The 14,511-nt window shown below is 41.5% G+C and overlaps 1 protein-coding gene across 7 annotated transcripts in view; it reads left to right on the forward strand.

The window, feature by feature from the left end:
• Nucleotides 1-14,511, forward strand: part of Mitf (melanocyte inducing transcription factor) — a 232,065-nt gene that overhangs the window by 83,733 nt on the left and 133,821 nt on the right. The window contains exon 1 of one of the 7 annotated variants that reach the window (XM_029560651.1): nucleotides 13,553-13,706. The exons of 5 other annotated variants lie outside the window; for them this stretch is intronic. The gene's annotated coding sequence lies outside the window, so the exon portion shown is untranslated. Of the gene's footprint in view, nucleotides 1-13,552; nucleotides 13,707-14,511 lie in introns of those variants that run through there. One more of the 7 variants, XM_029560650.1, reaches the window with a different exon arrangement.

Genomic DNA, 14,511 nt, shown 5'->3' on the forward strand with positions numbered 1-14,511 from the left:
GGTCTTCAACAAATGTTTGACTCTTGCCTTTATTTTGAATCCTTTCTGTTGTTTAAATCCTTCCAAACACTACCAGGTCATGGATCCTTCTTTTCTAAGCAGTCACTGACTGGTTTGTTTTGTCCATCAGAATATGCCCTCTGGCCTGTGTTTTGGTGAGTAGAATGACCAGAGCTCAAACAAAACGCCACGGCTGACACATCCTGAACACACACAGGCCTGAAATTGTCCTATTTCCTAACTGTTACCACAGTCATGTAAACGGCTAAGTAAAGGTCAAATATGAGCACATTATTTATGGCTCAGTGAAAGACTTGATAATCCAAAGTCTGTCAGCATTTGTCAAAAGACTGGTACTGCCAATGGCTATGCCAGACTAAAAGCCATCCAAATGGTGATTGGGGATGAACTCAGAGCATAGTAGAAAGGGGAACATTGGGATGGATCCCAGGAAGCAAAAACTCCTCACAGAACTAGTTGCATTATTCTAGCCTGTTGGCATCTCCACAGTTCTCTTCCCTCTAAACAGTTTCATCATCAGTGATGAGGGCAGTTCTCAAAGGAACATATCAGTATCTGAGCCATGCATGCATGCATGTGGGATGATGGGTTCTTAGATATTATACAGTATCTCTATGTAGGGTATGTGGTAGTTACCAGTATATTACCTCTAAGATCCAGTCGAGAGGCTGAGGAGATGGCTGTCTGTCAGTAAGGTGCTACCGCACAAGCACTAGGACCTGAGTTTGTCTGTTCAGCACCCATGTAAAAAGCCAGGCATAGTGGTATGTTCTTATAACCCCAGAACTGGTGAGGCAGAGACGGGTAGATCTCTGGAGCTTCCTAGCTTGCTGGACTAGCTTGTCAGTAAGCTCTCAGTCCATGGAAAAGTCCCCCCTCCCATACACACACACACACATACACACACACACACACACACACACACACACACACACACACACATATTAGAGGAGGCTGGGTATGGAGGCACATTCCTTTAATCCCAGACTCTGGAGGCAGAAGCAGGAGGAGCTCTGTAAAATCAAGGCCAGCCTGGTCTACATAGCAAGTTCCAGGCCAGCTGGGGCTATAAGGAGACACTATGCCAAAATAAAATACCAAAAAATGTGGTGGAGAGTGTTAATGGAAGATACCTGACTTTGATCACTGATTTCCATGTGGACACATATGTGTAGGTACCTAGACATACATGTGAATCCTACAAATACACATACACTACACACATATACATACAACCAGTATTACATCGCAATGCCACATATATAAATGCATATACTGCATCCACAAAATAGGAAAATATATTAGAAGAAAAGATTCATATTCACCCTTTATTATCTGCCCTATGAAAATAGATGTGGACCCTTTAAATGGCATAATGCTCCACTGTGTCAGGAGGAGATGCTGGAGAGACATTGCAGGAGGAGGTATTTTCCACCTCAACCTGGTACAGGCTCACCTGACTGCTGCCGTGTTCCTGGCTTCTCCACAGCTTGACTCCTGTAGCATGGGGGACATGTCCAGCGCTTGCTTCTTGCAGTGGATTTGACCTCTTTGTCTCCTCGCTCCCGGGTGTGGGTGGCTTCTCCACGGTCAGATTCCTCCCCTCCCTGCAGTGCATGCTGGCCCGGGTGTCCCTAGTAGCTGACAGTTTCCTTTGACATCCTTCCTTGAGCTGTTATGTAGTTGGGTAACTTTGTTGGGATAACTTTTTGTGACCAGCCTTCCATGAATTAAAGCCTAATGGATAAAGTCCAGTAAGTTCCAATGATGAAGCATCATTGCGTTTTTCCTGGCTGCAATGACTCTCAGCTGAGAGGAGGAAGACCCTCCAAGGGAACCATATTGAGATATGTGGAGTGGCTGTTCCTCATAGCCTTCTTTCCTATGTTATTTTTGAAAATATTTTATTATTTTTATTTTATGTGTATACATGTACTATCTGCATGTATGTAGGTGTACCCATGTCGCACCATGCCTGTAGAGATCAGAAGAAGGCATCCAATCCCCTGGAACTGGAGTTATGGACAGTTGTTAACTACCATGTGGGTGCTGAGAACCAACCAAGGTCCTCTGTCCCTAAGAGCTGCCAGTGCTCTTAACCACTGAGCCATCTCTCCAGCCACCCCTTTCCTGTATTCTTGAAGACTCTCTTAATCTCTTACTAGCTGATCTCCTTTTATAACTAATAATGTCATCTGTTAAACATTCCCTTTTGAAACTATTTATGCTTCCTTTCCTTGGCTTAGACTTGTATACAGTGTGTGTCCCAGAGACAGAATCAGGTTCTGTATCTGCATTGTGTGTTAGTCAGCTTTTCCCCACTTTAGGGAATACCTGTGATAAATCAGTTACAAAAAGAAAAAGGTTATTTTGACTGCCAGATTTGGAGGTTTAACTCTGTGGGTGATTGGCACCACAGCAAGGATGTATGATGGATCAAAGTGCTCACCTTCATGGCTGGGAACAAGATGTAAAAGAGGACGCAGCAGATCACAGCAAAGATGCATGCATGTATGTGCCACTATATCTGGACAGATAAACAAACTTTAGGGAGATCTAGGAATCTACAGTATCTCTGGCAGAGGGGAAGGAGAATGATGCTTCTCATGATTGGGTAGAACATCACGAAGATACTTTTTTCTCACAAATTGACCATCCTGCTTGTGTTGTGAGCTTTTGGGAGCCATGAACCAGACTGCTGAGGGGGCCTAGTTGATGAATGGCCTTTCAGTTTCTGGAGACTTTCAGCAGAGCTGTCTATCTACATTGATAATCATAAGCTGATTAAATGGATAGTCAAGGGTTGATTCGTTCTGTCCTTGCATCTTGTGATAGGGCGGCAAGCAGCCCTCCTTTTGTTCCTCTTTCTGTGTGAGTCCTGCAGCAATGTGATACGGACTAGTGTGACATCCAGAAAAAAGAGAGACAGGACCAGAATAAGGTGCCTTGAGAATGATCTGGTTGCATGTCTTCATTTCTGAGGTGGGAAGACTGACCACAGGTGAAGTTAAGTGCATTGCTGTCAAGTGATAACCTCCGAGCAGAGCAAACTGGTTTCTGATTCCCAGCTGTTCTCTTGTTTCAGTGCAGTCTGTTAGCTTAAATGATTTCTCCTCTTCCTCTTGTAATTACAGTTTATAAACCTTGGGAAAATATACTGTGTGCTTTATTATTAAAGAATATTTGGGGCTGGAAGATGGCTCAGTGAGCGTTTGCCGAACATGTGTGACAAGAGTTTGGATTCTCACTACCCACGTACATGCTACAAGGGTGTGGTGGCCCACCTGTAATTTCAGTTTTCTGTAGAGGGGAGAAAGGGGATTCCTGGAGCAAGCTAGTTAGCTAGACTGCCAGATCAGTGAGCTCTGGGCTCGAGTGAGAAACCATGCCTCAATATAGAGGGGTACTCTGATCGAGGAAGACATTAGATGTCAACTAGTGGCCTCCACGGACATGTGCATACATGTGCACCCATACACAGGTTAACGGGCATACGTGCATGACCCCACACATACATACACTTACACAAAATAACAAAGGAAGGAGGAGTGCGAGAAAGGAAGGCTTGTATCTCATGTGTTTATGTGCAGAATCTTGATTAAAAAAATAGGTGACCTGAGAGCAGAGGGTTGCTTTTCGGGGGAAGAAAAGGACCAGTAAGAGGGAGTGGGTAGTGAGAGCAGAGCAGTAAATATGAGCAAGGTACAATGAGATGTATGATGAGGGCCATAACGAAATCATTCATTTTATGTGCCAACTAAAAATCAATACATAGTTTTAAGTGAATACTTGAGTCAAGACATATTAAAAGGATAGACCAGAAAATACTTTGAATAAATATATCGTTTTATCATTTTTAATATATCTTACTGAACTACAATAAATATAGAACAAGACATATATCATAAGTGAACACCATGATGAATATTTTACAAGTATTTGATTAATATATCTGAGTAATCAACTCTCCATTAATTGACTACTTGCTCCTAGATCAGGGGTGTCCAACCTGCATGGGATGGACAACATGCTTTCCAGGTTAGTCATAAATGCTGCCCAACACATTTGTAGATGGAGCATCATATTGCAATGCCAGTGGTAGGTACTTACTTGTGCCTGGCATCTTCCAATCATGATTATGCTTAGAGAAAATTTTCAGAGTGCTGTGGAGTTACACGTCATTCATTTTCATTGCTGTGTAGCATTTCATTATATGATACTTTGGGAGCTTGTATATTCCTTGTACCGCTGGTGAGTATCTGGGAACTGTCCTCATTTGAGTGTATTCACTAATAACAGAGCTCTAAACCCTTGTCAGAATGAATGACAGGAAATGGGGAGTGGCTGAGAGTTAGAGAACACAGGGACCTTGGGATCTTGGTCTGATTCTTTGCCACATGCCACTTGTACTTGAATTTGTTTGGCTACAAGACATTGGTAGCTCAGATTGATCTCAAGAGAGAGGGACATATAAGTCTCCCAAAGGAGACTCATTGCATAGGATCTTTGGAAAGTAATTCTAGATGCTTCCCTTACTTGTTTAATTCAACAGCTCTGCTCTGCTCTGCTCTCCCCTCCCCTCCCTTCCTCCCCTCCCCTCTTCTCCCCTTTTCTCTTCTACTTTCCTTTTCTCCTCCTCTGCCCTTTTTTTCCCCCCTTAACCTTTACATCAGTTCAAGTGTCAAACCAGCAGCATATTAGATGTACGGAAGGCCAAATCTGTAAACAAGTGACTAATGTATCCTGTACATCTGTGATTGGCAGTGGATAGTACAAGAGGAATCCACAGAATGGACAGTCTACAAAGCTCCAAGTCTTGAGTCCTGATTCTAGATAATGCATGTTATAATTCTAATCAAGATTATCTTTGCCTTTATGTTCCGATGACCCCAAGCTGTGACTACTGGCCCCTAGCTAGTAGGCTAAGCAGTGTTTGTGCTGTGTGCAGTGTGCATCCTCCGGAATGCATGTTGCCTGAGCTTCAGGAAAATCATTAACTTGCCTCAGCTTAAGGAGCTTTGAGGAGAGATTGCAGGATTATGTGTATATAGTTTCAAAGGTTGTATTTTAAGATGAATAATTTAAGAAGATTAGTTAGCATCCTTCATTAATCTGAAGCTATTTTAATGATAAAAAGGCAGCCTACTTTCATCTTAGAATACTGATATGACAGTTTTGCCTATAGCTTCTATTTAATTAAATTCTATGTCGATTGTATAGGATAGCATTCAAGTAGATGATGTTAACTAACCTGGAATTGATAACAGAAAGCATTTGTGGCCTAAGAATTCATAGGTTTAATAGATTTAAAAAGCTTCACCATATTAGTTTATATAAATTTTTTGTAGAGCTACAGATACATATAAACTGTAAACAGAGACCATATTCTAGATAAATTAATATGAAAATCACCACACATGAATTGAATCTGATGATAATTATTCTACTCAATGTAAATACTGTTCTGAAATGGACAATCTGACCATATTTTCTATGTTTAAATTCCAGATGATTTGAACTAAGGCCTAATCATGTATTAACTTATCTTTAGAGTCTGACATCACAAGTATCATGGACTTAATTATATTCCTTGATGCTTCATATAAATGTTGTTCAGAAATTTAACAGAAAGCAGAAATTTATTTGTCTCAGTTTTAGCTAGAAAAACTTCGGCAGCCAAGTTGAATGATGAAACCGTGTGTGTGTGTGTGTGTGTGCGTGTGTGCTTACGAAGACCACACTACTCAAAGTGAGACACACACACTGGGCTGGACTGGTTCATGAATGATGTTTTGCAGATCACAATAAGAGAAATCAAGAGTTTATCTCAATATATAGTTGTCAGAGTCACTTTCTGCCTGTAAATTCTAATATGAATATTTATTTTACCTGTTCTGTTTTTAATTTCATGATTTTAGGAATTCATTTTTATTTTAATGTATAATGAGTAAACAATTGCTATAGATAATTTGGGAAGCATTGGTGGGAAACCTGCCTTACTGTGACAGGAATGTGGTACAGTTTTAATGTCACCTGGGCTTGTTTTATGTATGGAGGACTGTAACTTCTGTTGCACTGAATGTTTAAAATCCAGGTCCCTTAATTTCCAGCAAAACTATTCTGTCTGCTGTGCTATTTTGATTTGCTTAGTTGTGGACAAGAATTTCTCAAACTTTCTCTACTCATGACCCCTGCTGGCTTGAGAAATTTTTACTTGTCTCTGGGTACACAGGTATATAAAATACTTATATACAAATCAAACATTTGCTGATAATAAAGTATAAAGCAATTTATTTTAAAGTGATTCATTGACATACATATGTTTTATCATTTATTAAAGATTAAAGCAGAATGCATACTTATAGGTGAGTACTCTTGTTTGTTTTTATATAAGAATTAGATCTTGACTGAATTTTTGAAAATAAAGGGCATTTTCAGACTTGATTGGTATTTTGATTTTGTAATCATTGATGCTGAGAAGACTGCTTCACATAAATACGTAGTCCAAATAACAGAAGTATGTTTAGAAGTATTTCAGAGATGGTGGACATTTTGTTGTCATCCAAAGCCAAAGTCATTGACTTTTTAAAAAAATTTTTAAATTTATTATTTTTTTATGTGTATGCATGTATTGCCTGCATGTAGGTAAGTGCACCCATGTCAATGCAGTACCCACGGAGGTCAGGAGAGGCTCTCAGATCCCCTGGGGCTGGAGTTACAGACAGTTGTTAGCTGCCATGTGGGTGCCGGGATTCGAACCTGGGTCTTCTACAAGAACAGCCAGTGTTCTTAACTACTTGAGCCATCTCTCCAGCCCTATTGACTGTTTTTTAAAAAAAAATTTTCTCTAGACAGTGTCTCCCTGTAACGCCAGCTGGCTTGGAGCTCTCTATGTAGACCAGGCTAGCCTCAATCTCACAGAGGTCCACTTGCTTCTGCTTCCTGGGTGCTGGGATTAAAGACATGCACAACCACACCCAATACTGATTCTTTAATGAAACTCAAGGCAGCAACTCAATCATTAATTTTCAGAATCAGGTATTCTAATATAATACAATTCAAATAAATACTAATTTGATACATCCTGAGGAATGGCAGTAAAAATTATTACAAGGTTTTATTTTCCATAATCAAGCCATTATGTTTCTAAAATCTGGTAGTATAATTAAAACACTGCAATTCATAAAGGCAATAGTCTCAAGTTTGAGCTGAGATGTTTTTTCAAGTATTCAGTGTCACTGTATAGTGTGAGGGTGTGGGCGCGCGGGGATCTCGGAGCGCCAGCTGCTGGCGTGGCGCCGGTCTCTCGCGTGCCGCTGGGGCGGGTCCCTGCTGTGCAGGTCCCTGGCTCGCTACCGGGAGCTGGCGGCTCTGCCGGCCGCTGTCAGCTGCCCAGGTGGGTTCCGTTCCAAGCTGCCTGTGCTCCCTCTGTGTAGGCGATCCGTCGGCCACGGATCATGAGGGGAGGTGCAAGAACGGTGAAAGCAAGATCTTCGCCAGTGGTTGTTTACGAAGGGACAGCCCCCTCCGGGGAGACTGAATCGCAGGCAGTAAGACACAGGATACAGCTCAGTCAGACTCAGTGGGACCGCTCGTGATACAGCTCCGATTTATTAGGGGGAAACCAGGATATTTATAGTGTGGGGGCAGTAGCAAAAGCCTTAGTTGATAGGTGCTTTGTAGGATGCCCCATTTGCATGTGGTGGTGGGCTTCTGTCAGGCTGTCAGACATTGCCTGATTCTCACACAGGAAAACCTGGCAGTTTCTTTGCCAGAGGTCATGTATCTGTGACGGGCACTTCAAAGGTGAGTCAGGAAGGAGAGCAGAAGGCGCCCCACTGAGAAGAGGAGTCTCTCCATTTGCGCCGAGCTGGCTTGCGGCTATCCAGACATGGAGAGACTGCTACCCTAAACAGCAGGGGTCCCCAACATGAGGGCATACACAGTGCAAAGTGTACATGTTGTGTGTTCAGGACCAAGGCTGCCGTGACGTGTGGTATATCATAGGGAAGGGCTGCCTGAAATGCCTCAGATTGTTCATGCATTTGATTTTGAATTAATTTTTGGTTATTGTGTATTCAGAAATGTTTTACTGTTGGCAAATGTTTCTTGACTTCCACATTTGTTGTGTAAGCTCATTTGGGGTCATGGCCCAGAGCCCAAGAACCTGTGTTCTAGACTGATTTGCAAAGGAGTTTTTTTTTTTTTTTTTTTTTTCTATTTATTGAGCACTTAGTTTGTGGTAGATGCTAAGTACTAAGAATTTATCAATAACAGGACAGGCAATCTCTGCTGTCTTTTAGCTAATACAAAAAAATTCAGGTACATAAATATGCATATGTCCATACACATGAACCCACTCACACAGAACTGCAAGTTGTTAGATTCCCTACAAGTGATGATGACTTCCAGTTGGACTTCTGGTACATGCATCATTCTTTACTGTGGATGTTGAGTCTTACTGATACAGTCTTGTACCTGGACACTATGGCAGATGATCTGTCTCAACTGGCAAATTTGAGGGTCCTCCTTTAGATCATGAATGCTTGAAGATGTCCTCCTGGCTTCGGGACTGACATTGGAATGAGAGGATCCTCAGATACTGAGAAGCCCTGTTATTCCCTGACCCATGTTGCTATCTGCTTTGGGGAGACACATAAGAGAGAGGTAGAGTGAGGATGCTTCTTTGGTTCAGTAGGGACTGTGATTTTCTGCAGAACCAAGACTCAGTAGGATGGAATGCTCGGGAGGTGTTAGCCCTCTAAACCTAGGGCAGTGGTATGTGTGTGGGTGCACTTTTCTGGAGTAAAACTCCTTTGCTTTCATCAGGTTCTGCAAGTGGTTCAGATCTGCCAAAGCTGAAAAATCACTGTGGTACCGTGGTCTCATGAGTCTTCTGCAGTTTGTCCCCAGTTGTCCAACCTAGTGTTATTTCTTATTTGCCCAACTCATGCTGTCATGTTGTGGCTGGACTGTTCTCCTCACTACTGCACCTCACCTGGACGTTCTCAGCCTTGAGTGTTTGACCTCCAACCGTTGTCTGAGCTCACTTCCTTGTTGCCTTTAAGTCTTGCCCACCCTTGCATCCTTTCATCCCTCTCCTACCCTAGTTTGGCTTCTGCTATTTTATTTTTACCACAGCACTTGCTACCTTTAACACTAATTATAGCTTATTTATTGGACTTACTTGCATTCTTCTCCCCAGCCTATTGTTTCATAGAGGTGGAAGAGTTCTGTTTCTTTTTTATAGTACCCTCAGCAACACAAGAAATGTCTGGCACATAGTAGGTGCTCAGTTTTGCCAAATGAATGAAGACAAGTCTCTCACTTACCTGGTAGAGTATAGAGCCTGGAGCTTCACTGTGGCCAGCTTGGCTACATTTCCTCATATTGCTCCGTAGGGATTCCATCCCATTGGCTGTGGTTCAGGACTCAGGTCTTATGTTGTGTAACTTATCTTTTGATGTATCTCTTCTTCTTCCTCTTCCCAGGTTTCAAAGATTCCCACCTGGCATTTTCATCATTCCCTTAGTTTTTCCTCTGTGTATTTCCTCTTACCCTGTCCTAGAATTTGAAAGGACTTGGAGATAAGCCTTTAGGCAGGCTAGCCACCCTCTCCACTCCTCTTCTCTGTAGAGGAAATAATGCTGCACAGCTTTGCAGTGTTGCTGGAGAGGTGAAAGGAGATGATGCACAGAAAGTGGCTAGCACAGTGCTTGCTGTAAATATTGCTGTAGTGACTGTACAGGTCAGCATAATGCTTGGCATGGCTTGGCATGATGCCTGGCACGAGGTAGCCAGAGTAATTGGCAGCTGTCAACAATTATATACCCCAGTTGTTACCTCCAGTAATGGGATGGTCACAGATGGTCATAAGACAGTAGGATATTTGCAGAAAATTCCAAAGATGCCTAAAGGTTGACTTTCTTCTCTTCTTTTGCCTCCTTTGTCCCATGCTGGGGATGACCAGATTTTCTCCCCCTGTCAAGCAGAGAAGTTCTTTCAGATTTAGAACTCATTTGTGGTTGTGTGCTATGATGTTGGTTACAACTACCAATTGTAATCCTGTCTCTTTTTTTACAACTTTCTCTTTGAATGGATCATATTAGATAACTTGGTTGGATTCTCAAGATGTTTTTCCATACACATAATCTACAATAACCTTAATTTCTAGCAAAGATTTTGTGAGGCCATTTCAAGAAGGTATCCTATTAAATTTGGAATGCCTGGATTATTTTCTCGCCATCTTTTACCCCTCAGTGCCAGGATACTAAAACTCCCTCGACTTGAATCTGACAATTACTCAATCAGCAAATGTTTATTAAGTTTATCCGTGGTGGAACAGCAGAATGACACCATGAAAGGTGAGCTTTAGAAAGGTTAATATGGGGGCCTGGATGCTGTCGGAGGAGAGAATCACAAAGCCAGGAGAGAAGGGAAGGTATATTGTGGGAATCAACAAGGGCCGGAGTGGAGAGGTGCCCACAGGATGGGAAGTCCTGTGGCACTCAGGGTGTAAGTATGCCCAGTGCTCCAGGGTCCAGCCGGGCTTTCAGCACAGTTTCTTAATTTTCATTTCATCAGCAGTGACCCAGGGTTCTGCTCATTTCTTACTCTTGCCAATACCTGCTGATTGCCTCAACAACTTAGCAAGCTAATATATCTGTCAGCTTATTTTCTTTCATGATTCCTGTGGATCAGGTATCCTGAAGATCTGGGCTGGGCAGTCCTGGCTCAGAGTCTCTCACGATGTCCTGGATAAATGGTGTCCGCCAGACTTTCAGAAGAGGAAACCATGGGTAAAGAGCTTCTGCCTCTGTCTATCATCTTCCTCTGTCTCTGGGATAGGGCTGGGCTGGGATAAGGCAAAAAGCCCTGTTACTCAGGGTCATGCAAGTTCTGGTTCTGTCAAGCGATGGAATGACTGTTTATTGAGTGTTACTGTGTGGTAGGCATGGGCGAGATGCTTTCCATTTTTATGGGCTGTTTCGTTTACTTTAATCTGATCTTTCATTTACAGTTAACTTCTTGGATAGGCCTGTCCTTAATCACCCTCTTCACATGCACTTTCCTCTTTATTTTCACCCTGTCACCCACTTTAGTACCTTCTTAGCCCTTTTCCCTCTTTACAGTGTGTGTTGTAGTTTGCCAGTTTGCTGCCTGTGTACCTGCTTTCCAACCTCTGACACTAACTTAAATAAAGCAACATGATGCCATTTAGGCCTGCCCCTGTACTGTGGGCCATCTAGTAGTGTAACTCCCGATACCAGTAAAATCTGAATTATAGAGGAAAACAAATAACATTTTAGTAAGTATAGCCCAAATAGGGGACCTTAAAAACATAAGTATATTCCAAATATGACACAAACAGTGAAAAAACATTTGTGATTTTTCTAAAACTCAGATTTAACTGGGCATCTATGATAGTTTTATGTGCTAAATCTGCCAATCCCATTTCCTGGTATTTAGCAGTGTATAGCTGATCACAGGAACCTAGTGCAGGTTTTAGTGAATGAAGAATGAACAAACAAAAGAATATTTCTTTATCCTGAGCAGCTTGGCAAGGTGAATAGTGTTATTTATAGATATGAGATATGCAGATAATATAATAAACTTGTCCTTGGGCCCAGATCCAGTTAGTAGGACACGGGAATGAGAGTCAACTTCTGATGGCTGCAATCTTTGGCTTTTGGTTGTCTTCCTAGTCTTTGCACTACATCACTCAGCCTCACTTTGTTAGAAGCATTTTCTTCCAGTGGCTGTCAGATTTCTTGGTGGTATCTCCCAATATACCAAAAGAGAGTTTATTAGAGGATTCTCAGGAGCTCTGAAACCCTGTGAGGCTCAAGACTCCAAGCTGAGGCTGTGTAGTGAGGAGCCAGACACCAGCATGGTGGTCCTGATCCCACAGAGACACTAATATCCTGTCATGGCCTGCCAATGACACCATGGATGCCATCTCCCCTCATATGACTACACAGCCTAGCCCTGGCCCCAAGCCTTTCAGCCGTAGTTGCTTCTTACCCTGCCAATAAACACTTCCACACTGCTGCTCCAGACTTACCTCACTGGTAGAGCTTAAAGCCCCTGTGTGCATCCTACCTTCAGGGGAGGCTGGGAATGTAGACATTTGGCTTCTGGCACTGTGGCTATCTCCATCTCCCTTAACTCATGCAAAGGAGCATTCTTCAAACCTAGGAAAATGTCTCAAAAGGCACCGAGGCACCTCAAAGATACTGTGTGTCCACCGGCAGGATTTTGAGCTTTGGTAGTACTGTGCCTTATAATGCAGTCTTAATAAGTTATTGCTTTCTAACTTGTTAGAAAACTAAATAGTGTTTGCTTTGGTTTTTCTAGTGTGCTTGCACAATCCTGAGTCAGATTCCCAAGAGATATGCAATACACGAACAAATAAAAAGTTCTCAGTGTGGTGGAGTTTAATAGGTGGTTTTAATTCTATGTATGTTGATAAAAACTAGAACAAAACCAGAGGTCAGAAATCCCTTATCTACAGTTCTGAAATCCAAAAGTCTCTCTGAATGTTGAAGGATGTGCTTTTTTTTTTTTTCTGATACCGCATTTGGCAGATTTTCCTAACCTGAGATAACACAGGCTATTTATAGTCTTTATTATCCCACTTAATTGACTATTCATACGTTTCCCAACAGAAATATTAATGTGCTTGATTACAGCTTATTGGTCTGATCTCAATGAGATTACTATATTGTATATGACCTGGTACCTATATGAAATCTGAAATCGTCTCATGTTCAAACAAGTAGTCTCTGAGTTTTTTTTTTTTTAATAAATGTGACTGTGCTTGTATATATATGCACATATGTGTATATGTGTGTATACTTGCTGAATATACATAGAAAGTTCTAGAAGGATACAGTGGTTAATTGTTTTTTTGGTCATTATTTTGTTTGGTTTTGTTTTTGAGACAGGATCTCCTTGTAGCCCCAACTGGCTTGGAACTTAGTATGTAGACCAGGCTGGCCTTGATCTAACAGAGATCTGCCTACCTCTGCCTATCAAGTGCTGAGATTAAAGGCATGTTTTACCACACCCAACTACAAAAATATTTTTATATGCTTCATTCACATGTAGCATATATAGTTCTTATTTTTTAACTCAAGGATCAGTGGAGACACAATGAAAAATTAAGCCTCTTATGCAGTATTTGTAGTAATTATTGTAATTAAACAGTATTGTTATTTTCAATGCAAGAAGAGAGAATAGGGTTGAGTGGATTTTTTTGGACTTAGGAAAATAGTGGTATGAATTTTAAAAGAGGGTTTGTCTACTGGCTATGCCTTTATATATTAGCTCAACATTGCTGCCTGCTGACAGGGACCCAGAAAAACTTATACATACAACAGGCAGGGACAAGGGCAGGGATTTGACATCAGCAAAAACACTAATTTCACTAAAGAAAATAAATACGAGCACAGAAAAATGTGGTGAGTAAATGAAACTGCTCCTATCCGTGATGGGTTTGGCGTGTTTTACGAAGTCTCAAGGATTACTCATCCACGGTACATTTGCAGAAGTTCATTTACAAAAGCCAGATGCATACGTAGTCACAGGGGTTAGTAGGTGGATGGGAAGATTAAGTCCAGTGAGATTTGGGAGCTTTACAACAGGCTGCTCTTCTGTGTAAGCCTATGGGATGGCTTCCCACGGTAAGTCTGATTTCGCTTTCTCGGGGCTTATGGATAAGTGGCAGAGAAGGTCTGAAATGCCCTTTGTATTGGGTTGTAGAAACCAGCAATGTCTATATTTCTTCAGTGAGAAGGGCATTTCGCAGATTCCAGCATACTCTGGGGTTCCTGCTACTGATTTTTATGTCTTTACCTCCTGTTAATTTTTAATGTCTAATATCCAAGTGTTGAAAAGGTCTACCAGGGAGCTTGTAGAGGTCGGAAAAAGTCCTGTGACCATGTGTGGAGAATAATATGGTTGAACCGGAACATTTCCTGGCTGATTCTTTATACATGTGGGATGGATGTGGTTTCTAATAAATTAGTGTAACATACTTTATACGCTTGTTTATGAGCTTAAAAATAGTTTAGATTTTGCTGAGTGACGACTACTGCTGTGTTATCACATGTAATCACAGTTTTAACCTGAGTTTCTTTTCTTTTGCCTGAAACAATGTCAGACATTGGTCTATGTAAGGTTCTTTCTTTCTTTCTTTCTTTCTTTCTTTCTTTCTTTCTTTCTTTCTTTCTTTCTTTCTTTCTTTCTTTTCTTTCTTTCAAGTGACTTGTGAAAACTTTGAGCATGACCTTAAGTCCCTCGAGTCTGACTTCAGGGAATGTTGACTGTTGGGGTCAGAAAAAGTGAGGATTGGCTGAGTTATTACAAATGAGCTTTGTAGTAATTGCTGCTGAAATTATAAAAACACTGCTTTCCCACTGATGGTAAATGCCCCCTTTCATTAGCTATAGTGCCAGGAACAAAATCATGTGAGGCTTTTTTTTTTTT

This window comes from Nannospalax galili, unplaced genomic scaffold, assembly GCF_000622305.1.
Source record: "Nannospalax galili isolate Female #2095 unplaced genomic scaffold, S.galili_v1.0 scaffold1051, whole genome shotgun sequence".
Classification (NCBI taxonomy): domain Eukaryota; kingdom Metazoa; phylum Chordata; class Mammalia; order Rodentia; family Spalacidae; genus Nannospalax; species Nannospalax galili.